General features: G+C 53.6%; 44 non-coding genes and 4 pseudogenes across 44 annotated transcripts; all 48 read left to right on the top strand.

Moving 5' to 3' along the window:
• Nucleotides 1–148: 148 nt before the first annotated feature.
• On the top strand, nt 149–267 carry LOC137795776 (5S ribosomal RNA; annotated as a pseudogene).
• A 346-nt stretch (nt 268–613) lies between these two features.
• Nucleotides 614–732, top strand: LOC137795758 (5S ribosomal RNA). Its single transcript, XR_011078494.1, has one exon. It is a non-coding gene; the product is annotated as a 5S ribosomal RNA (ribosomal RNA).
• A 340-nt stretch (nt 733–1,072) lies between these two features.
• On the top strand, nt 1,073–1,191 carry LOC137795773 (5S ribosomal RNA). Its single transcript, XR_011078508.1, has one exon. It is a non-coding gene; the product is annotated as a 5S ribosomal RNA (ribosomal RNA).
• A 354-nt stretch (nt 1,192–1,545) lies between these two features.
• On the top strand, nt 1,546–1,664 carry LOC137795822 (5S ribosomal RNA). The gene has a single exon (XR_011078547.1). It is a non-coding gene; the product is annotated as a 5S ribosomal RNA (ribosomal RNA).
• Nucleotides 1,665–2,017: 353 nt separating this feature from the next.
• Nucleotides 2,018–2,136, top strand: LOC137795821 (5S ribosomal RNA). Its single transcript, XR_011078546.1, has one exon. It is a non-coding gene; the product is annotated as a 5S ribosomal RNA (ribosomal RNA).
• A 353-nt stretch (nt 2,137–2,489) lies between these two features.
• On the top strand, nt 2,490–2,608 carry LOC137795818 (5S ribosomal RNA). The gene has a single exon (XR_011078544.1). It is a non-coding gene; the product is annotated as a 5S ribosomal RNA (ribosomal RNA).
• Nucleotides 2,609–2,962: 354 nt separating this feature from the next.
• LOC137795785 (5S ribosomal RNA) lies at nt 2,963–3,081 on the top strand (annotated as a pseudogene).
• Nucleotides 3,082–3,435: 354 nt separating this feature from the next.
• Nucleotides 3,436–3,554, top strand: LOC137795746 (5S ribosomal RNA). Its single transcript, XR_011078483.1, has one exon. It is a non-coding gene; the product is annotated as a 5S ribosomal RNA (ribosomal RNA).
• Nucleotides 3,555–3,907: 353 nt separating this feature from the next.
• Nucleotides 3,908–4,026, top strand: LOC137795817 (5S ribosomal RNA). Its single transcript, XR_011078543.1, has one exon. It is a non-coding gene; the product is annotated as a 5S ribosomal RNA (ribosomal RNA).
• Nucleotides 4,027–4,380: 354 nt separating this feature from the next.
• Nucleotides 4,381–4,499, top strand: LOC137795784 (5S ribosomal RNA; annotated as a pseudogene).
• Nucleotides 4,500–4,853: 354 nt separating this feature from the next.
• Nucleotides 4,854–4,972, top strand: LOC137795744 (5S ribosomal RNA). The gene has a single exon (XR_011078481.1). It is a non-coding gene; the product is annotated as a 5S ribosomal RNA (ribosomal RNA).
• A 353-nt stretch (nt 4,973–5,325) lies between these two features.
• Nucleotides 5,326–5,444, top strand: LOC137795743 (5S ribosomal RNA). Its single transcript, XR_011078480.1, has one exon. It is a non-coding gene; the product is annotated as a 5S ribosomal RNA (ribosomal RNA).
• Nucleotides 5,445–5,797: 353 nt separating this feature from the next.
• On the top strand, nt 5,798–5,916 carry LOC137795816 (5S ribosomal RNA). Its single transcript, XR_011078542.1, has one exon. It is a non-coding gene; the product is annotated as a 5S ribosomal RNA (ribosomal RNA).
• A 583-nt stretch (nt 5,917–6,499) lies between these two features.
• Nucleotides 6,500–6,618, top strand: LOC137795815 (5S ribosomal RNA). The gene has a single exon (XR_011078541.1). It is a non-coding gene; the product is annotated as a 5S ribosomal RNA (ribosomal RNA).
• A 345-nt stretch (nt 6,619–6,963) lies between these two features.
• Nucleotides 6,964–7,082, top strand: LOC137795814 (5S ribosomal RNA). The gene has a single exon (XR_011078540.1). It is a non-coding gene; the product is annotated as a 5S ribosomal RNA (ribosomal RNA).
• Nucleotides 7,083–7,435: 353 nt separating this feature from the next.
• On the top strand, nt 7,436–7,554 carry LOC137795813 (5S ribosomal RNA). Its single transcript, XR_011078539.1, has one exon. It is a non-coding gene; the product is annotated as a 5S ribosomal RNA (ribosomal RNA).
• Nucleotides 7,555–7,908: 354 nt separating this feature from the next.
• On the top strand, nt 7,909–8,027 carry LOC137795812 (5S ribosomal RNA). Its single transcript, XR_011078538.1, has one exon. It is a non-coding gene; the product is annotated as a 5S ribosomal RNA (ribosomal RNA).
• A 583-nt stretch (nt 8,028–8,610) lies between these two features.
• On the top strand, nt 8,611–8,729 carry LOC137795772 (5S ribosomal RNA). Its single transcript, XR_011078507.1, has one exon. It is a non-coding gene; the product is annotated as a 5S ribosomal RNA (ribosomal RNA).
• Nucleotides 8,730–9,075: 346 nt separating this feature from the next.
• On the top strand, nt 9,076–9,194 carry LOC137795771 (5S ribosomal RNA). The gene has a single exon (XR_011078506.1). It is a non-coding gene; the product is annotated as a 5S ribosomal RNA (ribosomal RNA).
• A 346-nt stretch (nt 9,195–9,540) lies between these two features.
• Nucleotides 9,541–9,659, top strand: LOC137795756 (5S ribosomal RNA). The gene has a single exon (XR_011078492.1). It is a non-coding gene; the product is annotated as a 5S ribosomal RNA (ribosomal RNA).
• Nucleotides 9,660–10,004: 345 nt separating this feature from the next.
• Nucleotides 10,005–10,123, top strand: LOC137795770 (5S ribosomal RNA). Its single transcript, XR_011078505.1, has one exon. It is a non-coding gene; the product is annotated as a 5S ribosomal RNA (ribosomal RNA).
• Nucleotides 10,124–10,477: 354 nt separating this feature from the next.
• On the top strand, nt 10,478–10,596 carry LOC137795768 (5S ribosomal RNA). Its single transcript, XR_011078503.1, has one exon. It is a non-coding gene; the product is annotated as a 5S ribosomal RNA (ribosomal RNA).
• A 354-nt stretch (nt 10,597–10,950) lies between these two features.
• Nucleotides 10,951–11,069, top strand: LOC137795811 (5S ribosomal RNA). Its single transcript, XR_011078537.1, has one exon. It is a non-coding gene; the product is annotated as a 5S ribosomal RNA (ribosomal RNA).
• Nucleotides 11,070–11,422: 353 nt separating this feature from the next.
• On the top strand, nt 11,423–11,541 carry LOC137795810 (5S ribosomal RNA). The gene has a single exon (XR_011078536.1). It is a non-coding gene; the product is annotated as a 5S ribosomal RNA (ribosomal RNA).
• A 354-nt stretch (nt 11,542–11,895) lies between these two features.
• LOC137795809 (5S ribosomal RNA) lies at nt 11,896–12,014 on the top strand. The gene has a single exon (XR_011078535.1). It is a non-coding gene; the product is annotated as a 5S ribosomal RNA (ribosomal RNA).
• A 344-nt stretch (nt 12,015–12,358) lies between these two features.
• On the top strand, nt 12,359–12,477 carry LOC137795807 (5S ribosomal RNA). Its single transcript, XR_011078533.1, has one exon. It is a non-coding gene; the product is annotated as a 5S ribosomal RNA (ribosomal RNA).
• A 348-nt stretch (nt 12,478–12,825) lies between these two features.
• LOC137795806 (5S ribosomal RNA) lies at nt 12,826–12,944 on the top strand. The gene has a single exon (XR_011078532.1). It is a non-coding gene; the product is annotated as a 5S ribosomal RNA (ribosomal RNA).
• A 583-nt stretch (nt 12,945–13,527) lies between these two features.
• On the top strand, nt 13,528–13,646 carry LOC137795767 (5S ribosomal RNA). Its single transcript, XR_011078502.1, has one exon. It is a non-coding gene; the product is annotated as a 5S ribosomal RNA (ribosomal RNA).
• A 346-nt stretch (nt 13,647–13,992) lies between these two features.
• Nucleotides 13,993–14,111, top strand: LOC137795755 (5S ribosomal RNA). The gene has a single exon (XR_011078491.1). It is a non-coding gene; the product is annotated as a 5S ribosomal RNA (ribosomal RNA).
• Nucleotides 14,112–14,456: 345 nt separating this feature from the next.
• Nucleotides 14,457–14,575, top strand: LOC137795805 (5S ribosomal RNA). Its single transcript, XR_011078531.1, has one exon. It is a non-coding gene; the product is annotated as a 5S ribosomal RNA (ribosomal RNA).
• A 353-nt stretch (nt 14,576–14,928) lies between these two features.
• LOC137795804 (5S ribosomal RNA) lies at nt 14,929–15,047 on the top strand. Its single transcript, XR_011078530.1, has one exon. It is a non-coding gene; the product is annotated as a 5S ribosomal RNA (ribosomal RNA).
• A 353-nt stretch (nt 15,048–15,400) lies between these two features.
• Nucleotides 15,401–15,519, top strand: LOC137795803 (5S ribosomal RNA). The gene has a single exon (XR_011078529.1). It is a non-coding gene; the product is annotated as a 5S ribosomal RNA (ribosomal RNA).
• Nucleotides 15,520–15,873: 354 nt separating this feature from the next.
• On the top strand, nt 15,874–15,992 carry LOC137795802 (5S ribosomal RNA). Its single transcript, XR_011078528.1, has one exon. It is a non-coding gene; the product is annotated as a 5S ribosomal RNA (ribosomal RNA).
• A 353-nt stretch (nt 15,993–16,345) lies between these two features.
• LOC137795801 (5S ribosomal RNA) lies at nt 16,346–16,464 on the top strand. The gene has a single exon (XR_011078527.1). It is a non-coding gene; the product is annotated as a 5S ribosomal RNA (ribosomal RNA).
• Nucleotides 16,465–17,047: 583 nt separating this feature from the next.
• On the top strand, nt 17,048–17,166 carry LOC137795766 (5S ribosomal RNA). The gene has a single exon (XR_011078501.1). It is a non-coding gene; the product is annotated as a 5S ribosomal RNA (ribosomal RNA).
• A 346-nt stretch (nt 17,167–17,512) lies between these two features.
• On the top strand, nt 17,513–17,631 carry LOC137795765 (5S ribosomal RNA). The gene has a single exon (XR_011078500.1). It is a non-coding gene; the product is annotated as a 5S ribosomal RNA (ribosomal RNA).
• A 346-nt stretch (nt 17,632–17,977) lies between these two features.
• On the top strand, nt 17,978–18,096 carry LOC137795754 (5S ribosomal RNA). The gene has a single exon (XR_011078490.1). It is a non-coding gene; the product is annotated as a 5S ribosomal RNA (ribosomal RNA).
• Nucleotides 18,097–18,441: 345 nt separating this feature from the next.
• LOC137795764 (5S ribosomal RNA) lies at nt 18,442–18,560 on the top strand. The gene has a single exon (XR_011078499.1). It is a non-coding gene; the product is annotated as a 5S ribosomal RNA (ribosomal RNA).
• Nucleotides 18,561–18,914: 354 nt separating this feature from the next.
• On the top strand, nt 18,915–19,033 carry LOC137795800 (5S ribosomal RNA). Its single transcript, XR_011078526.1, has one exon. It is a non-coding gene; the product is annotated as a 5S ribosomal RNA (ribosomal RNA).
• A 353-nt stretch (nt 19,034–19,386) lies between these two features.
• LOC137795799 (5S ribosomal RNA) lies at nt 19,387–19,505 on the top strand. Its single transcript, XR_011078525.1, has one exon. It is a non-coding gene; the product is annotated as a 5S ribosomal RNA (ribosomal RNA).
• A 354-nt stretch (nt 19,506–19,859) lies between these two features.
• Nucleotides 19,860–19,978, top strand: LOC137795798 (5S ribosomal RNA). The gene has a single exon (XR_011078524.1). It is a non-coding gene; the product is annotated as a 5S ribosomal RNA (ribosomal RNA).
• A 344-nt stretch (nt 19,979–20,322) lies between these two features.
• Nucleotides 20,323–20,441, top strand: LOC137795796 (5S ribosomal RNA). The gene has a single exon (XR_011078522.1). It is a non-coding gene; the product is annotated as a 5S ribosomal RNA (ribosomal RNA).
• A 348-nt stretch (nt 20,442–20,789) lies between these two features.
• LOC137795795 (5S ribosomal RNA) lies at nt 20,790–20,908 on the top strand. The gene has a single exon (XR_011078521.1). It is a non-coding gene; the product is annotated as a 5S ribosomal RNA (ribosomal RNA).
• A 583-nt stretch (nt 20,909–21,491) lies between these two features.
• LOC137795762 (5S ribosomal RNA) lies at nt 21,492–21,610 on the top strand. Its single transcript, XR_011078498.1, has one exon. It is a non-coding gene; the product is annotated as a 5S ribosomal RNA (ribosomal RNA).
• A 346-nt stretch (nt 21,611–21,956) lies between these two features.
• Nucleotides 21,957–22,075, top strand: LOC137795753 (5S ribosomal RNA). The gene has a single exon (XR_011078489.1). It is a non-coding gene; the product is annotated as a 5S ribosomal RNA (ribosomal RNA).
• Nucleotides 22,076–22,420: 345 nt separating this feature from the next.
• LOC137795794 (5S ribosomal RNA) lies at nt 22,421–22,539 on the top strand. The gene has a single exon (XR_011078520.1). It is a non-coding gene; the product is annotated as a 5S ribosomal RNA (ribosomal RNA).
• Nucleotides 22,540–22,892: 353 nt separating this feature from the next.
• Nucleotides 22,893–23,011, top strand: LOC137795793 (5S ribosomal RNA). The gene has a single exon (XR_011078519.1). It is a non-coding gene; the product is annotated as a 5S ribosomal RNA (ribosomal RNA).
• A 354-nt stretch (nt 23,012–23,365) lies between these two features.
• LOC137795783 (5S ribosomal RNA) lies at nt 23,366–23,484 on the top strand (annotated as a pseudogene).
• Nucleotides 23,485–23,666: the final 182 nt, after the last annotated feature.

Genomic DNA, 23,666 nt, shown 5'->3' with positions numbered 1-23,666 from the left:
CAGAAACCCGGAGCTTTAAATGGTTGCCAAAATTGATGAAATTCAAGGCCGGAGACGAGGCGCTCTGAATTTCAAAGAGTCCCCTGCGGAGAAGCGGCAGGGCCCTCTACCCCAGTCTTTAAAAGTGCGTCTGGCAGGCTGAGCCTTCGCTTACGGCCATACCACCCTGAACAGGCCCGATCTCGTCTGATCTCGGAAGCTAAGCACGGTCGGGCCTGGTCAGTACTTGGACTGGAGACCGCCTGGGAATACCAGGTGCTGTAAGCTTTTCTTTTTTTGGGGGGGAGGGGGGGCTGATGTATTTTCGGGACATCCGTATTTCTTCACTCGCTGACGGGCTGTTCCGGAGCCCTGAGGTCAGAGCATAGAACCCTGGAACCCAGAGGTTACAGCATAGAACGCTGAAGTCAGAGCATAGAACCCTAGAACCTTGTGGTTAGAGCATAGAAGCCTGAGGTGAGAGCGTCCAACCCCGAGCTTTAAATGGGTTGCCAAAATTGATGAAATTCAAGGCCGGAGACGAGGCGCTCTGAATTTCAAAGAGTCCGCTGCGGAGAAGCGGCAGGGCCCTCTACCCCAGTCTTTAAAAGTGCGTCTGGCAGGCTGAGCCTTCGCTTACGGCCATACCACCCTGAACCAGCCCGATCTCGTCTGATCTCGGAAGCTAAGCAGGGTCGGGCCTGGTCAGTACTTGGATGGGAGACCGCCTGGGAATACCAGGTGCTGTAAGCTTTTCTTTTTTTGGAGGGGAGGCTGATGTATTTTCGGGACATCCGTATTTCTTCACTCGCTGACGGGCTGTTCCGGAGCCCTGAGGTCAGAGCATAGAACCCTGGAACCCCGAGGTTACAGCATAGAACGCTGAAGTCAGAGCATAGAACCCTAGAACCTTGTGGTTAGAGCATAGAAGCCTGAGGTGAGAGCGTCCAACCCCGAGCTTTAAATGGTTGCCAAAATTGATGAAATTCAAGGCCGGAGACGAGGCGCTCTGAATTTCAAAGAGTCCCCTGCGGAGAAGCGGCAGGGCCCTCTACCCCAGTCTTTAAAAGTGCGTCTGGCAGGCTGAGCCTTCGCTTACGGCCATACCACCCTGAACAGGCCCGATCTCGTCTGATCTCGGAAGCTAAGCAGGGTCGGGCCTGGTCAGTACTTGGACTGGAGACCGCCTGGGAATACCAGGTGCTGTAAGCTTTTCTTTTTTTGGGGGGGAGGGGGGGCTGATGTATTTTCGGGACATCCGTATTTCTTCACTCGCTGACGGGCTGTTCCGGAGCCCTGAGGTCAGAGCATAGAACCCTGGAACCCCGAGGTTACAGCATAGAACGCTGAAGTCAGAACATAGAACCCTAGAACCTTGTGGTTAGAGCCTTGAAGCCTGAGGTGAGAGCATCCAACACCAGAAACCCGGAGCTTTAAATGGTTGCCAAAATTGATGAAATTCAAGGCCGGAGACGAGGCGCTCTGAATTTCAAAGAGTCCCCTGCGGAGAAGCGGCAGGGCCCTCTACCCCAGTCTTTAAAAGTGCGTCTGGCAGGCTGAGCCTTCGCTTACGGCCATACCACCCTGAACACGCCCGATCTCGTCTGATCTCGGAAGCTAAGCAGGGTCGGGCCTGGTCAGTACTTGGATGGGAGACCGCCTGGGAATACCAGGTGCTGTAAGCTTTTCTTTTTTGGGGGGGGAGGGGGGGCTGATGTATTTTCGGGACATCCGTATTTCTTCACTCGCTGACGGGCTGTTCCGGAGCCCTGAGGTCAGAGCATAGACCCTGGAACCCCGAGGTTACAGCATAGAACGCTGAAGTCAGAACATAGAACCCTAGAACCTTGTGGTTAGAGCCTTGAAGCCTGAGGTGAGAGCATCCAACACCAGAAACCCGGAGCTTTAAATGGTTGCCAAAATTGATGAAATTCAAGGCCGGAGACGAGGCGCTCTGAATTTCAAAGAGTCCCCTGCGGAGAAGCGGCAGGGCCCTCTACCCCAGTCTTTAAAAGTGCGTCTGGCAGGCTGAGCCTTCGCTTACGGCCATACCACCCTGAACACGCCCGATCTCGTCTGATCTCGGAAGCTAAGCAGGGTCGGGCCTGGTCAGTACTTGGATGGGAGACCGCCTGGGAATACCAGGTGCTGTAAGCTTTTCTTTTTTGGGGGGGGAGGGGGGGCTGATGTATTTTCGGGACATCCGTATTTCTTCACTCGCTGACGGGCTGTTCCGGAGCCCTGAGGTCAGAGCATAGACCCTGGAACCCCGAGGTTACAGCATAGAACGCTGAAGTCAGAACATAGAACCCTAGAACCTTGTGGTTAGAGCCTTGAAGCCTGAGGTGAGAGCATCCAACACCAGAAACCCGGAGCTTTAAATGGTTGCCAAAATTGATGAAATTCAAGGCCGGAGACGAGGCGCTCTGAATTTCAAAGAGTCCCCTGCGGAGAAGCGGCAGGGCCCTCTACCCCAGTCTTTAAAAGTGCGTCTGGCAGGCTGAGCCTTCGCTTACGGCCATACCACCCTGAACACGCCCGATCTCGTCTGATCTCGGAAGCTAAGCAGGGTCGGGCCTGGTCAGTACTTGGATGGGAGACCGCCTGGGAATACCAGGTGCTGTAAGCTTTTCTTTTTTGGGGGGAGAGGTGGGGCTGATGTATTTTCGGGACATCCGTATTTCTTCACTCGCTGACGGGCTGTTCCGGAGCCCTGAGGTCAGAGCATAGAACCCTGGAACCCCGAGGTTACAGCATAGAACGCTGAAGTCAGAACATAGAACCCTAGAACCTTGTGGTTAGAGCCTTGAAGCCTGAGGTGAGAGCATCCAACACCAGAAACCCGGAGCTTTAAATGGTTGCCAAAATTGATGAAATTCAAGGCCGGAGACGAGGCGCTCTGAATTTCAAAGAGTCCCCTGCGGAGAAGCGGCAGGGCCCTCTACCCCAGTCTTTAAAAGTGCGTCTGGCAGGCTGAGCCTTCGCTTACGGCCATACCACCCTGAACAGGCCCGATCTCGTCTGATCTCGGAAGCTAAGCAGGGTCGGGCCTGGTCAGTACTTGGACTGGAGACCGCCTGGGAATACCAGATGCTGTAAGCTTTTCTTTTTTTGGGGGGGAGGGGGGGCTGATGTATTTTCGGGACGTCCGTATTTCTTCACTCGCTGACGGGCTGTTCCGGAGCCCTGAAGTCAGAGCATAGAATCCTGGAACCTCGAGGTTACAGCATAGAACGCTGAAGTCAGAACATAGAACCCTAGAACCTTGTGGTTAGAGCGTTGAAGCCTGAGGTGAGAGCATCCAACACCAGAAACCCGGAGCTTTAAATGGTTGCCAAAATTGATGAAATTCAAGGCCGGAGACGAGGCGCTCTGAATTTCAAAGAGTCCCCTGCGGAGAAGCGGCAGGGCCCTCTACCCCAGTCTTTAAAAGTGCGTCTGGCAGGCTGAGTCTTCGCTTACGGCCATACCACCCTGAACACGCCCGATCTCGTCTGATCTCGGAAGCTAAGCAGGGTCGGGCCTGGTCAGTACTTGGATGGGAGACCGCCTGGGAATACCAGGTGCTGTTAGCTTTTCTTTTTTGGGGGGGGAGGGGGGGCTGATGTATTTTCGGGACATCCGTATTTCTTCACTCGCTGACGGGCTGTTCCGGAGCCCTGAGGTCAGAGCATAGACCCTGGAACCCCGAGGTTACAGCATAGAACGCTGAAGTCAGAACATAGAACCCTAGAACCTTGTGGTTAGAGCCTTGAAGCCTGAGGTGAGAGCATCCAACACCAGAAACCCGGAGCTTTAAATGGTTGCCAAAATTGATGAAATTCAAGGCCGGAGACGAGGCGCTCTGAATTTCAAAGAGTCCCCTGCGGAGAAGCGGCAGGGCCCTCTACCCCAGTCTTTAAAAGTGCGTCTGGCAGGCTGAGCCTTCGCTTACGGCCATACCACCCTGAACACGCCCGATCTCGTCTGATCTCGGAAGCTAAGCAGGGTCGGGCCTGGTCAGTACTTGGATGGGAGACCGCCTGGGAATACCAGGTGCTGTAAGCTTTTCTTTTTTGGGGGGAGAGGGGGGGCTGATGTATTTTCGGGACATCCGTATTTCTTCACTCGCTGACGGGCTGTTCCGGAGCCCTGAGGTCAGAGCATAGAACCCTGGAACCCCGAGGTTACAGCATAGAACGCTGAAGTCAGAACATAGAACCCTAGAACCTTGTGGTTAGAGCCTTGAAGCCTGAGGTGAGAGCATCCAACACCAGAAACCCGGAGCTTTAAATGGTTGCCAAAATTGATGAAATTCAAGGCCGGAGACGAGGCGCTCTGAATTTCAAAGAGTCCCCTGCGGAGAAGCGGCAGGGCCCTCTACCCCAGTCTTTAAAAGTGCGTCTGGCAGGCTGAGCCTTCGCTTACGGCCATACCACCCTGAACAGGCCCGATCTCGTCTGATCTCGGAAGCTAAGCAGGGTCGGGCCTGGTCAGTACTTGGACTGGAGACCGCCTGGGAATACCAGATGCTGTAAGCTTTTCTTTTTTTGGGGGGGAGGGGGGGCTGATGTATTTTCGGGACGTCCGTATTTCTTCACTCGCTGACGGGCTGTTCCGGAGCCCTGAAGTCAGAGCATAGAATCCTGGAACCTCGAGGTTACAGCATAGAACGCTGAAGTCAGAACATAGAACCCTAGAACCTTGTGGTTAGAGCGTTGAAGCCTGAGGTGAGAGCATCCAACACCAGAAACCCGGAGCTTTAAATGGTTGCCAAAATTGATGAAATTCAAGGCCGGAGACGAGGCGCTCTGAATTTCAAAGAGTCCCCTGCGGAGAAGCGGCAGGGCCCTCTACCCCAGTCTTTAAAAGTGCGTCTGGCAGGCTGAGTCTTCGCTTACGGCCATACCACCCTGAACACGCCCGATCTCGTCTGATCTCGGAAGCTAAGCAGGGTCGGGCCTGGTCAGTACTTGGATGGGAGACCGCCTGGGAATACCAGGTGCTGTTAGCTTTTCTTTTTTGGGGGGGGAGGGGGGGCTGATGTATTTTCGGGACATCCGTATTTCTTCACTCGCTGACGGGCTGTTCCGGAGCCCTGAGGTCAGAGCATAGACCCTGGAACCCCGAGGTTACAGCATAGAACGCTGAAGTCAGAACATAGAACCCTAGAACCTTGTGGTTAGAGCCTTGAAGCCTGAGGTGAGAGCATCCAACACCAGAAACCCGGAGCTTTAAATGGTTGCCAAAATTGATGAAATTCAAGGCCGGAGACGAGGCGCTCTGAATTTCAAAGAGTCCCCTGCGGAGAAGCGGCAGGGCCCTCTACCCCAGTCTTTAAAAGTGCGTCTGGCAGGCTGAGCCTTCGCTTACGGCCATACCACCCTGAACACGCCCGATCTCGTCTGATCTCGGAAGCTAAGCAGGGTCGGGCCTGGTCAGTACTTGGATGGGAGACCGCCTGGGAATACCAGGTGCTGTTAGCTTTTCTTTTTTGGGGGGGGAGGGGGGGCTGATGTATTTTCGGGACATCCGTATTTCTTCACTCGCTGACGGGCTGTTCCGGAGCCCTGAGGTCAGAGCATAGACCCTGGAACCCCGAGGTTACAGCATAGAACGCTGAAGTCAGAACATAGAACCCTAGAACCTTGTGGTTAGAGCCTTGAAGCCTGAGGTGAGAGCATCCAACACCAGAAACCCGGAGCTTTAAATGGTTGCCAAAATTGATGAAATTCAAGGCCGGAGACGAGGCGCTCTGAATTTCAAAGAGTCCCCTGCGGAGAAGCGGCAGGGCCCTCTACCCCAGTCTTTAAAAGTGCGTCTGGCAGGCTGAGCCTTCGCTTACGGCCATACCACCCTGAACACGCCCGATCTCGTCTGATCTCGGAAGCTAAGCAGGGTCGGGCCTGGTCAGTACTTGGATGGGAGACCGCCTGGGAATACCAGGTGCTGTAAGCTTTTCTTCTTTTTTTTACTCTCCTCCTAAAAGTGCAGGGGTTGTGAACAGTGTGTGCTCATTGAAAATGGTTCACCATATATGTTCTTTACAGAAAATTGGCCAAAGCCAATAAGGAGTCAGAGTTTTTGGAAAGATATAAGTCCTACCATTTGTCTTTGGATTGAAAAAAGAAAGAAAAGCGCCCCCACACACCTGCCCAGCACACAAGGTTCATTTGAATGTCTTAATGACTGCTTCCGGGACCTTTTGGGGGGCTGATGTATTTTCGGGACGTCCGTATTTCTTCACTCGCTGACGGGCTGTTCCGGAGCCCTGAAGTCAGAGCATAGAATCCTGGAACCTCGAGGTTACAGCATAGAACGCTGAAGTCAGAACATAGAACCCTAGAACCTTGTGGTTAGAGCCTTGAAGCCTGAGGTGAGAGCATCCAACACCAGAAACCCGGAGCTTTAAATGGTTGCCAAAATTGATGAAATTCAAGGCCGGAGACGAGGCGCTCTGAATTTCAAAGAGTCCCCTGCGGAGAAGCGGCAGGGCCCTCTACCCCAGTCTTTAAAAGTGCGTCTGGCAGGCTGAGCCTTCGCTTACGGCCATACCACCCTGAACACGCCCGATCTCGTCTGATCTCGGAAGCTAAGCAGGGTCGGGCCTGGTCAGTACTTGGATGGGAGACCGCCTGGGAATACCAGGTGCTGTAAGCTTTTCTTTTTTTGGGGGGGAGGGGGGGCTGATGTATTTTCGGGACATCCGTATTTCTTCACTCGCTGACGGGCTGTTCCGGAGCCCTGAGGTCAGAGCATAGAACCCTGGAACCCCGAGGTTACAGCATAGAACGCTGAAGTCAGAGCATAGAACCCTAGAACCTTGTGGTTAGAGCATAGAAGCCTGAGGTGAGAGCGTCCAACCCCGAGCTTTAAATGGTTGCCAAAATTGATGAAATTCAAGGCCGGAGACGAGGCGCTCTGAATTTCAAAGAGTCCCCTGCGGAGAAGCGGCAGGGCCCTCTACCCCAGTCTTTAAAAGTGCGTCTGGCAGGCTGAGCCTTCGCTTACGGCCATACCACCCTGAACACGCCCGATCTCGTCTGATCTCGGAAGCTAAGCAGGGTCGGGCCTGGTCAGTACTTGGATGGGAGACCGCCTGGGAATACCAGGTGCTGTAAGCTTTTCTTTTTTTGGGGGGGAGGGGGGGCTGATGTATTTTCGGGACATCCGTATTTCTTCACTCGCTGACGGGCTGTTCCGGAGCCCTGAGGTCAGAGCATAGACCCTGGAACCCCGAGGTTACAGCATAGAACGCTGAAGTCAGAACATAGAACCCTAGAACCTTGTGGTTAGAGCCTTGAAGCCTGAGGTGAGAGCATCCAACACCAGAAACCCGGAGCTTTAAATGGTTGCCAAAATTGATGAAATTCAAGGCCGGAGACGAGGCGCTCTGAATTTCAAAGAGTCCCCTGCGGAGAAGCGGCAGGGCCCTCTACCCCAGTCTTTAAAAGTGCGTCTGGCAGGCTGAGCCTTCGCTTACGGCCATACCACCCTGAACACGCCCGATCTCGTCTGATCTCGGAAGCTAAGCAGGGTCGGGCCTGGTCAGTACTTGGATGGGAGACCGCCTGGGAATACCAGGTGCTGTAAGCTTTTCTTTTTTGGGGGGAGAGGGGGGGCTGATGTATTTTCGGGACATCCGTATTTCTTCACTCGCTGACGGGCTGTTCCGGAGCCCTGAGGTCAGAGCATAGAACCCTGGAACCCCGAGGTTACAGCATAGAACGCTGAAGTCAGAACATAGAACCCTAGAACCTTGTGGTTAGAGCCTTGAAGCCTGAGGTGAGAGCATCCAACACCAGAAACCCGGAGCTTTAAATGGTTGCCAAAATTGATGAAATTCAAGGCCGGAGACGAGGCGCTCTGAATTTCAAAGAGTCCCCTGCGGAGAAGCGGCAGGGCCCTCTACCCCAGTCTTTAAAAGTGCGTCTGGCAGGCTGAGCCTTCGCTTACGGCCATACCACCCTGAACACGCCCGATCTCGTCTGATCTCGGAAGCTAAGCAGGGTCGGGCCTGGTCAGTACTTGGATGGGAGACCGCCTGGGAATACCAGGTGCTGTAAGCTTTTCTTCTTTTTTTTACTCTCCTCCTAAAAGTGCAGGGGTTGTGAACAGTGTGTGCTCATTGAAAATGGTTCACCATATATGTTCTTTACAGAAAATTGGCCAAAGCCAATAAGGAGTCAGAGTTTTTGGAAAGATATAAGTCCTACCATTTGTCTTTGGATTGAAAAAAGAAAGAAAAGCGCCCCCACACACCTGCCCAGCACACAAGGTTCATTTGAATGTCTTAATGACTGCTTCCGGGACCTTTTGGGGGGCTGATGTATTTTCGGGACGTCCGTATTTCTTCACTCGCTGACGGGCTGTTCCGGAGCCCTGAAGTCAGAGCATAGAATCCTGGAACCTCGAGGTTACAGCATAGAACGCTGAAGTCAGAACATAGAACCCTAGAACCTTGTGGTTAGAGCGTTGAAGCCTGAGGTGAGAGCATCCAACACCAGAAACCCGGAGCTTTAAATGGTTGCCAAAATTGATGAAATTCAAGGCCGGAGACGAGGCGCTCTGAATTTCAAAGAGTCCCCTGCGGAGAAGCGGCAGGGCCCTCTACCCCAGTCTTTAAAAGTGCGTCTGGCAGGCTGAGCCTTCGCTTACGGCCATACCACCCTGAACAGGCCCGATCTCGTCTGATCTCGGAAGCTAAGCAGGGTCGGGCCTGGTCAGTACTTGGACTGGAGACCGCCTGGGAATACCAGGTGCTGTAAGCTTTTCTTTTTTTGGGGGGGAGGGGGGGCTGATGTATTTTCGGGACGTCCGTATTTCTTCACTCGCTGACGGGCTGTTCCGGAGCCCTGAAGTCAGAGCATAGAATCCTGGAACCTCGAGGTTACAGCATAGAACGCTGAAGTCAGAGCATAGAACCCTAGAACCTTGTGGTTAGAGCATAGAAGCCTGAGGTGAGAGCGTCCAACCCCGAGCTTTAAATGGGTTGCCAAAATTGATGAAATTCAAGGCCGGAGACGAGGCGCTCTGAATTTCAAAGAGTCCGCTGCGGAGAAGCGGCAGGGCCCTCTACCCCAGTCTTTAAAAGTGCGTCTGGCAGGCTGAGCCTTCGCTTACGGCCATACCACCCTGAACAGGCCCGATCTCGTCTGATCTCGGAAGCTAAGCAGGGTCGGGCCTGGTCAGTACTTGGACTGGAGACCGCCTGGGAATACCAGGTGCTGTAAGCTTTTCTTTTTTTGGGGGGGAGGGGGGGCTGATGTATTTTCGGGACGTCCGTATTTCTTCACTCGCTGACGGGCTGTTCCGGAGCCCTGAAGTCAGAGCATAGAATCCTGGAACCTCGAGGTTACAGCATAGAACGCTGAAGTCAGAGCATAGAACCCTAGAACCTTGTGGTTAGAGCATAGAAGCCTGAGGTGAGAGCGTCCAACCCCGAGCTTTAAATGGGTTGCCAAAATTGATGAAATTCAAGGCCGGAGACGAGGCGCTCTGAATTTCAAAGAGTCCGCTGCGGAGAAGCGGCAGGGCCCTCTACCCCAGTCTTTAAAAGTGCGTCTGGCAGGCTGAGCCTTCGCTTACGGCCATACCACCCTGAACCAGCCCGATCTCGTCTGATCTCGGAAGCTAAGCAGGGTCGGGCCTGGTCAGTACTTGGATGGGAGACCGCCTGGGAATACCAGGTGCTGTAAGCTTTTCTTTTTTTGGGGGGGAGGGGAGGCTGATGTATTTTCGGGACATCCGTATTTCTTCACTCGCTGACGGGCTGTTCCGGAGCCCTGAGGTCAGAGCATAGAACCCTGGAACCCCGAGGTTACAGCATAGAACGCTGAAGTCAGAGCATAGAACCCTAGAACCTTGTGGTTAGAGCATAGAAGCCTGAGGTGAGAGCGTCCAACCCCGAGCTTTAAATGGTTGCCAAAATTGATGAAATTCAAGGCCGGAGACGAGGCGCTCTGAATTTCAAAGAGTCCCCTGCGGAGAAGCGGCAGGGCCCTCTACCCCAGTCTTTAAAAGTGCGTCTGGCAGGCTGAGCCTTCGCTTACGGCCATACCACCCTGAACAGGCCCGATCTCGTCTGATCTCGGAAGCTAAGCAGGGTCGGGCCTGGTCAGTACTTGGACTGGAGACCGCCTGGGAATACCAGGTGCTGTAAGCTTTTCTTTTTTTGGGGGGGAGGGGGGGCTGATGTATTTTCGGGACATCCGTATTTCTTCACTCGCTGACGGGCTGTTCCGGAGCCCTGAGGTCAGAGCATAGAACCCTGGAACCCCGAGGTTACAGCATAGAACGCTGAAGTCAGAACATAGAACCCTAGAACCTTGTGGTTAGAGCCTTGAAGCCTGAGGTGAGAGCATCCAACACCAGAAACCCGGAGCTTTAAATGGTTGCCAAAATTGATGAAATTCAAGGCCGGAGACGAGGCGCTCTGAATTTCAAAGAGTCCCCTGCGGAGAAGCGGCAGGGCCCTCTACCCCAGTCTTTAAAAGTGCGTCTGGCAGGCTGAGCCTTCGCTTACGGCCATACCACCCTGAACAGGCCCGATCTCGTCTGATCTCGGAAGCTAAGCAGGGTCGGGCCTGGTCAGTACTTGGACTGGAGACCGCCTGGGAATACCAGGTGCTGTAAGCTTTTCTTTTTTTGGGGGGGAGGGGGGGCTGATGTATTTTCGGGACATCCGTATTTCTTCACTCGCTGACGGGCTGTTCCGGAGCCCTGAGGTCAGAGCATAGAACCCTGGAACCCCGAGGTTACAGCATAGAACGCTGAAGTCAGAACATAGAACCCTAGAACCTTGTGTTTAGAGCCTTGAAGCCTGAGGTGAGAGCATCCAACACCAGAAACCCGGAGCTTTAAATGGTTGCCAAAATTGATGAAATTCAAGGCCGGAGACGAGGCGCTCTGAATTTCAAAGAGTCCCCTGCGGAGAAGCGGCAGGGCCCTCTACCCCAGTCTTTAAAAGTGCGTCTGGCAGGCTGAGCCTTCGCTTACGGCCATACCACCCTGAACACGCCCGATCTCGTCTGATCTCGGAAGCTAAGCAGGGTCGGGCCTGGTCAGTACTTGGATGGGAGACCGCCTGGGAATACCAGGTGCTGTAAGCTTTTCTTTTTTGGGGGGGGAGGGGGGGCTGATGTATTTTCGGGACATCCGTATTTCTTCACTCGCTGACGGGCTGTTCCGGAGCCCTGAGGTCAGAGCATAGACCCTGGAACCCCGAGGTTACAGCATAGAACGCTGAAGTCAGAACATAGAACCCTAGAACCTTGTGGTTAGAGCCTTGAAGCCTGAGGTGAGAGCATCCAACACCAGAAACCCGGAGCTTTAAATGGTTGCCAAAATTGATGAAATTCAAGGCCGGAGACGAGGCGCTCTGAATTTCAAAGAGTCCCCTGCGGAGAAGCGGCAGGGCCCTCTACCCCAGTCTTTAAAAGTGCGTCTGGCAGGCTGAGCCTTCGCTTACGGCCATACCACCCTGAACACGCCCGATCTCGTCTGATCTCGGAAGCTAAGCAGGGTCGGGCCTGGTCAGTACTTGGATGGGAGACCGCCTGGGAATACCAGGTGCTGTAAGCTTTTCTTTTTTGGGGGGAGAGGGGGGGCTGATGTATTTTCGGGACATCCGTATTTCTTCACTCGCTGACGGGCTGTTCCGGAGCCCTGAGGTCAGAGCATAGAACCCTGGAACCCCGAGGTTACAGCATAGAACGCTGAAGTCAGAACATAGAACCCTAGAACCTTGTGGTTAGAGCCTTGAAGCCTGAGGTGAGAGCATCCAACACCAGAAACCCGGAGCTTTAAATGGTTGCCAAAATTGATGAAATTCAAGGCCGGAGACGAGGCGCTCTGAATTTCAAAGAGTCCCCTGCGGAGAAGCGGCAGGGCCCTCTACCCCAGTCTTTAAAAGTGCGTCTGGCAGGCTGAGCCTTCGCTTACGGCCATACCACCCTGAACACGCCCGATCTCGTCTGATCTCGGAAGCTAAGCAGGGTCGGGCCTGGTCAGTACTTGGATGGGAGACCGCCTGGGAATACCAGGTGCTGTAAGCTTTTCTTTTTTTGGGGGGGAGGGGGGGCTGATGTATTTTCGGGACATCCGTATTTCTTCACTCGCTGACGGGCTGTTCCGGAGCCCTGAGGTCAGAGCATAGACCCTGGAACCCAGAGGTTACAGCATAGAACGCTGAAGTCAGAGCATAGAACCCTAGAACCTTGTGGTTAGAGCATAGAAGCCTGAGGTGAGAGCGTCCAACCCCGAGCTTTAAATGGTTGCCAAAATTGATGAAATTCAAGGCCGGAGACGAGGCGCTCTGAATTTCAAAGAGTCCCCTGCGGAGAAGCGGCAGGGCCCTCTACCCCAGTCTTTAAAAGTGCGTCTGGCAGGCTGAGCCTTCGCTTACGGCCATACCACCCTGAACACGCCCGATCTCGTCTGATCTCGGAAGCTAAGCAGGGTCGGGCCTGGTCAGTACTTGGATGGGAGACCGCCTGGGAATACCAGGTGCTGTAAGCTTTTCTTTTTTGGGAGGGGGGGCTGATGTATTTTCGGGACATCCGTATTTCTTCACTCGCTGACGGGCTGTTCCGGAGCCCTGAGGTCAGAGCATAGACCCTGGAACCCCGAGGTTACAGCATAGAACGCTGAAGTCAGAACATAGAACCCTAGAACCTTGTGGTTAGAGCCTTGAAGCCTGAGGTGAGAGCATCCAACACCAGAAACCCGGAGCTTTAAATGGTTGCCAAAATTGATGAAATTCAAGGCCGGAGACGAGGCGCTCTGAATTTCAAAGAGTCCCCTGCGGAGAAGCGGCAGGGCCCTCTACCCCAGTCTTTAAAAGTGCGTCTGGCAGGCTGAGCCTTCGCTTACGGCCATACCACCCTGAACACGCCCGATCTCGTCTGATCTCGGAAGCTAAGCAGGGTCGGGCCTGGTCAGTACTTGGATGGGAGACCGCCTGGGAATACCAGGTGCTGTAAGCTTTTCTTCTTTTTTTTACTCTCCTCCTAAAAGTGCAGGGGTTGTGAACAGTGTGTGCTCATTGAAAATGGTTCACCATATATGTTCTTTACAGAAAATTGGCCAAAGCCAATAAGGAGTCAGAGTTTTTGGAAAGATATAAGTCCTACCATTTGTCTTTGGATTGAAAAAAGAAAGAAAAGCGCCCCCACACACCTGCCCAGCACACAAGGTTCATTTGAATGTCTTAATGACTGCTTCCGGGACCTTTTGGGGGGCTGATGTATTTTCGGGACGTCCGTATTTCTTCACTCGCTGACGGGCTGTTCCGGAGCCCTGAAGTCAGAGCATAGAATCCTGGAACCTCGAGGTTACAGCATAGAACGCTGAAGTCAGAACATAGAACCCTAGAACCTTGTGGTTAGAGCGTTGAAGCCTGAGGTGAGAGCATCCAACACCAGAAACCCGGAGCTTTAAATGGTTGCCAAAATTGATGAAATTCAAGGCCGGAGACGAGGCGCTCTGAATTTCAAAGAGTCCCCTGCGGAGAAGCGGCAGGGCCCTCTACCCCAGTCTTTAAAAGTGCGTCTGGCAGGCTGAGCCTTCGCTTACGGCCATACCACCCTGAACAGGCCCGATCTCGTCTGATCTCGGAAGCTAAGCAGGGTCGGGCCTGGTCAGTACTTGGACTGGAGACCGCCTGGGAATACCAGGTGCTGTAAGCTTTTCTTTTTTTGGGGGGGAGGGGGGGCTGATGTATTTTCGGGACGTCCGTATTTCTTCACTCGCTGACGGGCTGTTCCGGAGCCCTGAAGTCAGAGCATAGAATCCTGGAACCTCGAGGTTACAGCATAGAACGCTGAAGTCAGAGCATAGAACCCTAGAACCTTGTGGTTAGAGCATAGAAGCCTGAGGTGAGAGCGTCCAACCCCGAGCTTTAAATGGGTTGCCAAAATTGATGAAATTCAAGGCCGGAGACGAGGCGCTCTGAATTTCAAAGAGTCCGCTGCGGAGAAGCGGCAGGGCCCTCTACCCCAGTCTTTAAAAGTGCGTCTGGCAGGCTGAGCCTTCGCTTACGGCCATACCACCCTGAACCAGCCCGATCTCGTCTGATCTCGGAAGCTAAGCAGGGTCGGGCCTGGTCAGTACTTGGATGGGAGACCGCCTGGGAATACCAGGTGCTGTAAGCTTTTCTTTTTTTGGGGGGGAGGGGAGGCTGATGTATTTTCGGGACATCCGTATTTCTTCACTCGCTGACGGGCTGTTCCGGAGCCCTGAGGTCAGAGCATAGAACCCTGGAACCCCGAGGTTACAGCATAGAACGCTGAAGTCAGAGCATAGAACCCTAGAACCTTGTGGTTAGAGCATAGAAGCCTGAGGTGAGAGCGTCCAACCCCGAGCTTTAAATGGTTGCCAAAATTGATGAAATTCAAGGCCGGAGACGAGGCGCTCTGAATTTCAAAGAGTCCCCTGCGGAGAAGCGGCAGGGCCCTCTACCCCAGTCTTTAAAAGTGCGTCTGGCAGGCTGAGCCTTCGCTTACGGCCATACCACCCTGAACACGCCCGATCTCGTCTGATCTCGGAAGCTAAGCAGGGTCGGGCCTGGTCAGTACTTGGATGGGAGACCGCCTGGGAATACCAGGTGCTGTAAGCTTTTCTTTTTTGGGGGGGGAGGGGGGGCTGATGTATTTTCGGGACATCCGTATTTCTTCACTCGCTGACGGGCTGTTCCGGAGCCCTGAGGTCAGAGCATAGACCCTGGAACCCCGAGGTTACAGCATAGAACGCTGAAGTCAGAACATAGAACCCTAGAACCTTGTGGTTAGAGCCTTGAAGCCTGAGGTGAGAGCATCCAACACCAGAAACCCGGAGCTTTAAATGGTTGCCAAAATTGATGAAATTCAAGGCCGGAGACGAGGCGCTCTGAATTTCAAAGAGTCCCCTGCGGAGAAGCGGCAGGGCCCTCTACCCCAGTCTTTAAAAGTGCGTCTGGCAGGCTGAGCCTTCGCTTACGGCCATACCACCCTGAACACGCCCGATCTCGTCTGATCTCGGAAGCTAAGCAGGGTCGGGCCTGGTCAGTACTTGGATGGGAGACCGCCTGGGAATACCAGGTGCTGTAAGCTTTTCTTTTTTGGGGGGGGAGGGGGGGCTGATGTATTTTCGGGACATCCGTATTTCTTCACTCGCTGACGGGCTGTTCCGGAGCCCTGAGGTCAGAGCATAGACCCTGGAACCCCGAGGTTACAGCATAGAACGCTGAAGTCAGAACATAGAACCCTAGAACCTTGTGGTTAGAGCCTTGAAGCCTGAGGTGAGAGCATCCAACACCAGAAACCCGGAGCTTTAAATGGTTGCCAAAATTGATGAAATTCAAGGCCGGAGACGAGGCGCTCTGAATTTCAAAGAGTCCCCTGCGGAGAAGCGGCAGGGCCCTCTACCCCAGTCTTTAAAAGTGCGTCTGGCAGGCTGAGCCTTCGCTTACGGCCATACCACCCTGAACACGCCCGATCTCGTCTGATCTCGGAAGCTAAGCAGGGTCGGGCCTGGTCAGTACTTGGATGGGAGACCGCCTGGGAATACCAGGTGCTGTAAGCTTTTCTTTTTTGGGGGGAGAGGGGGGGCTGATGTATTTTCGGGACATCCGTATTTCTTCACTCGCTGACGGGCTGTTCCGGAGCCCTGAGGTCAGAGCATAGAACCCTGGAACCCCGAGGTTACAGCATAGAACGCTGAAGTCAGAACATAGAACCCTAGAACCTTGTGGTTAGAGCCTTGAAGCCTGAGGTGAGAGCATCCAACACCAGAAACCCGGAGCTTTAAATGGTTGCCAAAATTGATGAAATTCAAGGCCGGAGACGAGGCGCTCTGAATTTCAAAGAGTCCCCTGCGGAGAAGCGGCAGGGCCCTCTACCCCAGTCTTTAAAAGTGCGTCTGGCAGGCTGAGCCTTCGCTTACGGCCATACCACCCTGAACACGCCCGATCTCGTCTGATCTCGGAAGCTAAGCAGGGTCGGGCCTGGTCAGTACTTGGATGGGAGACCGCCTGGGAATACCAGGTGCTGTAAGCTTTTCTTTTTTGGGGGGGGAGGGGGGGCTGATGTATTTTCGGGACATCCGTATTTCTTCACTCGCTGACGGGCTGTTCCGGAGCCCTGAGGTCAGAGCATAGACCCTGGAACCCCGAGGTTACAGCATAGAACGCTGAAGTCAGAACATAGAACCCTAGAACCTTGTGGTTAGAGCCTTGAAGCCTGAGGTGAGAGCATCCAACACCAGAAACCCGGAGCTTTAAATGGTTGCCAAAATTGATGAAATTCAAGGCCGGAGACGAGGCGCTCTGAATTTCAAAGAGTCCCCTGCGGAGAAGCGGCAGGGCCCTCTACCCCAGTCTTTAAAAGTGCGTCTGGCAGGCTGAGCCTTCGCTTACGGCCATACCACCCTGAACACGCCCGATCTCGTCTGATCTCGGAAGCTAAGCAGGGTCGGGCCTGGTCAGTACTTGGATGGGAGACCGCCTGGGAATACCAGGTGCTGTAAGCTTTTCTTCTTTTTTTTACTCTCCTCCTAAAAGTGCAGGGGTTGTGAACAGTGTGTGCTCATTGAAAATGGTTCACCATATATGTTCTTTACAGAAAATTGGCCAAAGCCAATAAGGAGTCAGAGTTTTTGGAAAGATATAAGTCCTACCATTTGTCTTTGGATTGAAAAAAGAAAGAAAAGCGCCCCCACACACCTGCCCAGCACACAAGGTTCATTTGAATGTCTTAATGACTGCTTCCGGGACCTTTTGGGGGGCTGATGTATTTTCGGGACGTCCGTATTTCTTCACTCGCTGACGGGCTGTTCCGGAGCCCTGAAGTCAGAGCATAGAATCCTGGAACCTCGAGGTTACAGCATAGAACGCTGAAGTCAGAACATAGAACCCTAGAACCTTGTGGTTAGAGCGTTGAAGCCTGAGGTGAGAGCATCCAACACCAGAAACCCGGAGCTTTAAATGGTTGCCAAAATTGATGAAATTCAAGGCCGGAGACGAGGCGCTCTGAATTTCAAAGAGTCCCCTGCGGAGAAGCGGCAGGGCCCTCTACCCCAGTCTTTAAAAGTGCGTCTGGCAGGCTGAGCCTTCGCTTACGGCCATACCACCCTGAACAGGCCCGATCTCGTCTGATCTCGGAAGCTAAGCAGGGTCGGGCCTGGTCAGTACTTGGACTGGAGACCGCCTGGGAATACCAGGTGCTGTAAGCTTTTCTTTTTTTGGGGGGGAGGGGGGGCTGATGTATTTTCGGGACGTCCGTATTTCTTCACTCGCTGACGGGCTGTTCCGGAGCCCTGAAGTCAGAGCATAGAATCCTGGAACCTCGAGGTTACAGCATAGAACGCTGAAGTCAGAGCATAGAACCCTAGAACCTTGTGGTTAGAGCATAGAAGCCTGAGGTGAGAGCGTCCAACCCCGAGCTTTAAATGGGTTGCCAAAATTGATGAAATTCAAGGCCGGAGACGAGGCGCTCTGAATTTCAAAGAGTCCGCTGCGGAGAAGCGGCAGGGCCCTCTACCCCAGTCTTTAAAAGTGCGTCTGGCAGGCTGAGCCTTCGCTTACGGCCATACCACCCTGAACAGGCCCGATCTCGTCTGATCTCGGAAGCTAAGCAGGGTCGGGCCTGGTCAGTACTTGGACTGGAGACCGCCTGGGAATACCAGGTGCTGTAAGCTTTTCTTTTTTTGGGGGGGAGGGGGGGCTGATGTATTTTCGGGACGTCCGTATTTCTTCACTCGCTGACGGGCTGTTCCGGAGCCCTGAAGTCAGAGCATAGAATCCTGGAACCTCGAGGTTACAGCATAGAACGCTGAAGTCAGAGCATAGAACCCTAGAACCTTGTGGTTAGAGCATAGAAGCCTGAGGTGAGAGCGTCCAACCCCGAGCTTTAAATGGGTTGCCAAAATTGATGAAATTCAAGGCCGGAGACGAGGCGCTCTGAATTTCAAAGAGTCCGCTGCGGAGAAGCGGCAGGGCCCTCTACCCCAGTCTTTAAAAGTGCGTCTGGCAGGCTGAGCCTTCGCTTACGGCCATACCACCCTGAACCAGCCCGATCTCGTCTGATCTCGGAAGCTAAGCAGGGTCGGGCCTGGTCAGTACTTGGATGGGAGACCGCCTGGGAATACCAGGTGCTGTAAGCTTTTCTTTTTTTGGGGGGGAGGGGAGGCTGATGTATTTTCGGGACATCCGTATTTCTTCACTCGCTGACGGGCTGTTCCGGAGCCCTGAGGTCAGAGCATAGAACCCTGGAACCCCGAGGTTACAGCATAGAACGCTGAAGTCAGAGCATAGAACCCTAGAACCTTGTGGTTAGAGCATAGAAGCCTGAGGTGAGAGCGTCCAACCCCGAGCTTTAAATGGTTGCCAAAATTGATGAAATTCAAGGCCGGAGACGAGGCGCTCTGAATTTCAAAGAGTCCCCTGCGGAGAAGCGGCAGGGCCCTCTACCCCAGTCTTTAAAAGTGCGTCTGGCAGGCTGAGCCTTCGCTTACGGCCATACCACCCTGAACAGGCCCGATCTCGTCTGATCTCGGAAGCTAAGCAGGGTCGGGCCTGGTCAGTACTTGGACTGGAGACCGCCTGGGAATACCAGGTGCTGTAAGCTTTTCTTTTTTTGGGGGGGAGGGGGGGCTGATGTATTTTCGGGACATCCGTATTTCTTCACTCGCTGACGGGCTGTTCCGGAGCCCTGAGGTCAGAGCATAGAACCCTGGAACCCCGAGGTTACAGCATAGAACGCTGAAGTCAGAACATAGAACCCTAGAACCTTGTGGTTAGAGCCTTGAAGCCTGAGGTGAGAGCATCCAACACCAGAAACCCGGAGCTTTAAATGGTTGCCAAAATTGATGAAATTCAAGGCCGGAGACGAGGCGCTCTGAATTTCAAAGAGTCCCCTGCGGAGAAGCGGCAGGGCCCTCTACCCCAGTCTTTAAAAGTGCGTCTGGCAGGCTGAGCCTTCGCTTACGGCCATACCACCCTGAACACGCCCGATCTCGTCTGATCTCGGAAGCTAAGCAGGGTCGGGCCTGGTCAGTACTTGGATGGGAGACCGCCTGGGAATACCAGGTGCTGTAAGCTTTTCTTTTTTGGGGGGGGAGGGGGGGCTGATGTATTTTCGGGACATCCGTATTTCTTCACTCGCTGACGGGCTGTTCCGGAGCCCTGAGGTCAGAGCATAGACCCTGGAACCCCGAGGTTACAGCATAGAACGCTGAAGTCAGAACATAGAACCCTAGAACCTTGTGGTTAGAGCCTTGAAGCCTGAGGTGAGAGCATCCAACACCAGAAACCCGGAGCTTTAAATGGTTGCCAAAATTGATGAAATTCAAGGCCGGAGACGAGGCGCTCTGAATTTCAAAGAGTCCCCTGCGGAGAAGCGGCAGGGCCCTCTACCCCAGTCTTTAAAAGTGCGTCTGGCAGGCTGAGCCTTCGCTTACGGCCATACCACCCTGAACACGCCCGATCTCGTCTGATCTCGGAAGCTAAGCAGGGTCGGGCCTGGTCAGTACTTGGATGGGAGACCGCCTGGGAATACCAGGTGCTGTAAGCTTTTCTTTTTTGGGGGGAGAGGGGGGGCTGATGTATTTTCGGGACATCCGTATTTCTTCACTCGCTGACGGGCTGTTCCGGAGCCCTGAGGTCAGAGCATAGAACCCTGGAACCCCGAGGTTACAGCATAGAACGCTGAAGTCAGAACATAGAACCCTAGAACCTTGTGGTTAGAGCCTTGAAGCCTGAGGTGAGAGCATCCAACACCAGAAACCCGGAGCTTTAAATGGTTGCCAAAATTGATGAAATTCAAGGCCGGAGACGAGGCGCTCTGAATTTCAAAGAGTCCCCTGCGGAGAAGCGGCAGGGCCCTCTACCCCAGTCTTTAAAAGTGCGTCTGGCAGGCTGAGCCTTCGCTTACGGCCATACCACCCTGAACACGCCCGATCTCGTCTGATCTCGGAAGCTAAGCAGGGTCGGGCCTGGTCAGTACTTGGATGGGAGACCGCCTGGGAATACCAGGTGCTGTAAGCTTTTCTTTTTTTGGGGGGGAGGGGGGGCTGATGTATTTTCGGGACATCCGTATTTCTTCACTCGCTGACGGGCTGTTCCGGAGCCCTGAGGTCAGAGCATAGACCCTGGAACCCAGAGGTTACAGCATAGAACGCTGAAGTCAGAGCATAGAACCCTAGAACCTTGTGGTTAGAGCATAGAAGCCTGAGGTGAGAGCGTCCAACCCCGAGCTTTAAATGGTTGCCAAAATTGATGAAATTCAAGGCCGGAGACGAGGCGCTCTGAATTTCAAAGAGTCCCCTGCGGAGAAGCGGCAGGGCCCTCTACCCCAGTCTTTAAAAGTGCGTCTGGCAGGCTGAGCCTTCGCTTACGGCCATACCACCCTGAACACGCCCGATCTCGTCTGATCTCGGAAGCTAAGCAGGGTCGGGCCTGGTCAGTACTTGGATGGGAGACCGCCTGGGAATACCAGGTGCTGTAAGCTTTTCTTTTTTGGGAGGGGGGGCTGATGTATTTTCGGGACATCCGTATTTCTTCACTCGCTGACGGGCTGTTCCGGAGCCCTGAGGTCAGAGCATAGACCCTGGAACCCCGAGGTTACAGCATAGAACGCTGAAGTCAGAACATAGAACCCTAGAACCTTGTGGTTAGAGCCTTGAAGCCTGAGGTGAGAGCATCCAACACCAGAAACCCGGAGCTTTAAATGGTTGCCAAAATTGATGAAATTCAAGGCCGGAGACGAGGCGCTCTGAATTTCAAAGAGTCCCCTGCGGAGAAGCGGCAGGGCCCTCTACCCCAGTCTTTAAAAGTGCGTCTGGCAGGCTGAGCCTTCGCTTACGGCCATACCACCCTGAACACGCCCGATCTCGTCTGATCTCGGAAGCTAAGCAGGGTCGGGCCTGGTCAGTACTTGGATGGGAGACCGCCTGGGAATACCAGGTGCTGTAAGCTTTTCTTCTTTTTTTTACTCTCCTCCTAAAAGTGCAGGGGTTGTGAACAGTGTGTGCTCATTGAAAATGGTTCACCATATATGTTCTTTACAGAAAATTGGCCAAAGCCAATAAGGAGTCAGAGTTTTTGGAAAGATATAAGTCCTACCATTTGTCTTTGGATTGAAAAAAGAAAGAAAAGCGCCCCCACACACCTGCCCAGCACACAAGGTTCATTTGAATGTCTTAATGACTGCTTCCGGGACCTTTTGGGGGGCTGATGTATTTTCGGGACGTCCGTATTTCTTCACTCGCTGACGGGCTGTTCCGGAGCCCTGAAGTCAGAGCATAGAATCCTGGAACCTCGAGGTTACAGCATAGAACGCTGAAGTCAGAACATAGAACCCTAGAACCTTGTGGTTAGAGCGTTGAAGCCTGAGGTGAGAGCATCCAACACCAGAAACCCGGAGCTTTAAATGGTTGCCAAAATTGATGAAATTCAAGGCCGGAGACGAGGCGCTCTGAATTTCAAAGAGTCCCCTGCGGAGAAGCGGCAGGGCCCTCTACCCCAGTCTTTAAAAGTGCGTCTGGCAGGCTGAGCCTTCGCTTACGGCCATACCACCCTGAACAGGCCCGATCTCGTCTGATCTCGGAAGCTAAGCAGGGTCGGGCCTGGTCAGTACTTGGACTGGAGACCGCCTGGGAATACCAGGTGCTGTAAGCTTTTCTTTTTTTGGGGGGGAGGGGGGGCTGATGTATTTTCGGGACGTCCGTATTTCTTCACTCGCTGACGGGCTGTTCCGGAGCCCTGAAGTCAGAGCATAGAATCCTGGAACCTCGAGGTTACAGCATAGAACGCTGAAGTCAGAGCATAGAACCCTAGAACCTTGTGGTTAGAGCATAGAAGCCTGAGGTGAGAGCGTCCAACCCCGAGCTTTAAATGGGTTGCCAAAATTGATGAAATTCAAGGCCGGAGACGAGGCGCTCTGAATTTCAAAGAGTCCGCTGCGGAGAAGCGGCAGGGCCCTCTACCCCAGTCTTTAAAAGTGCGTCTGGCAGGCTGAGCCTTCGCTTACGGCCATACCACCCTGAACCAGCCCGATCTCGTCTGATCTCGGAAGCTAAGCAGGGTCGGGCCTGGTCAGTACTTGGATGGGAGACCGCCTGGGAATACCAGGTGCTGTAAGCTTTTCTTTTTTTGGGGGGGAGGGGAGGCTGATGTATTTTCGGGACATCCGTATTTCTTCACTCGCTGACGGGCTGTTCCGGAGCCCTGAGGTCAGAGCATAGAACCCTGGAACCCCGAGGTTACAGCATAGAACGCTGAAGTCAGAGCATAGAACCCTAGAACCTTGTGGTTAGAGCATAGAAGCCTGAGGTGAGAGCGTCCAACCCCGAGCTTTAAATGGTTGCCAAAATTGATGAAATTCAAGGCCGGAGACGAGGCGCTCTGAATTTCAAAGAGTCCCCTGCGGAGAAGCGGCAGGGCCCTCTACCCCAGTCTTTAAAAGTGCGTCTGGCAGGCTGAGCCTTCGCTTACGGCCATACCACCCTGAACACGCCCGATCTCGTCTGATCTCGGAAGCTAAGCAGGGTCGGGCCTGGTCAGTACTTGGATGGGAGACCGCCTGGGAATACCAGGTGCTGTAAGCTTTTCTTTTTTGGGGGGGGAGGGGGGGCTGATGTATTTTCGGGACATCCGTATTTCTTCACTCGCTGACGGGCTGTTCCGGAGCCCTGAGGTCAGAGCATAGACCCTGGAACCCCGAGGTTACAGCATAGAACGCTGAAGTCAGAACATAGAACCCTAGAACCTTGTGGTTAGAGCCTTGAAGCCTGAGGTGAGAGCATCCAACACCAGAAACCCGGAGCTTTAAATGGTTGCCAAAATTGATGAAATTCAAGGCCGGAGACGAGGCGCTCTGAATTTCAAAGAGTCCCCTGCGGAGAAGCGGCAGGGCCCTCTACCCCAGTCTTTAAAAGTGCGTCTGGCAGGCTGAGCCTTCGCTTACGGCCATACCACCCTGAACACGCCCGATCTCGTCTGATCTCGGAAGCTAAGCAGGGTCGGGCCTGGTCAGTACTTGGATGGGAGACCGCCTGGGAATACCAGGTGCTGTAAGCTTTTCTTTTTTGGGGGGAGAGGGGGGGCTGATGTATTTTCGGGACATCCGTATTTCTTCACTCGCTGACGGGCTGTTCCGGAGCCCTGAGGTCAGAGCATAGAACCCTGGAACCCCGAGGTTACAGCATAGAACGCTGAAGTCAGAACATAGAACCCTAGAACCTTGTGGTTAGAGCCTTGAAGCCTGAGGTGAGAGCATCCAACACCAGAAACCCGGAGCTTTAAATGGTTGCCAAAATTGATGAAATTCAAGGCCGGAGACGAGGCGCTCTGAATTTCAAAGAGTCCCCTGCGGAGAAGCGGCAGGGCCCTCTACCCCAGTCTTTAAAAGTGCGTCTGGCAGGCTGAGCCTTCGCTTACGGCCATACCACCCTGAACAGGCCCGATCTCGTCTGATCTCGGAAGCTAAGCAGGGTCGGGCCTGGTCAGTACTTGGACTGGAGACCGCCTGGGAATACCAGATGCTGTAAGCTTTTCTTTTTTTGGGGGGGAGGGGGGGCTGATGTATTTTCGGGACGTCCGTATTTCTTCACTCGCTGACGGGCTGTTCCGGAGCCCTGAAGTCAGAGCATAGAATCCTGGAACCTCGAGGTTACAGCATAGAACGCTGAAGTCAGAACATAGAACCCTAGAACCTTGTGGTTAGAGCGTTGAA

Source organism: Clinocottus analis, unplaced genomic scaffold (genome assembly GCF_023055335.1).
Source record: "Clinocottus analis isolate CAN_PGR_092001 unplaced genomic scaffold, fCliAna1.0.p SCAF_29, whole genome shotgun sequence".
NCBI classification, from domain to species: Eukaryota; Metazoa; Chordata; class Actinopteri; order Perciformes; family Cottidae; genus Clinocottus; species Clinocottus analis.
Note: the sequence above shows the minus strand (reverse complement) of the source record. Positions and strands in the feature narration are given on the sequence as shown.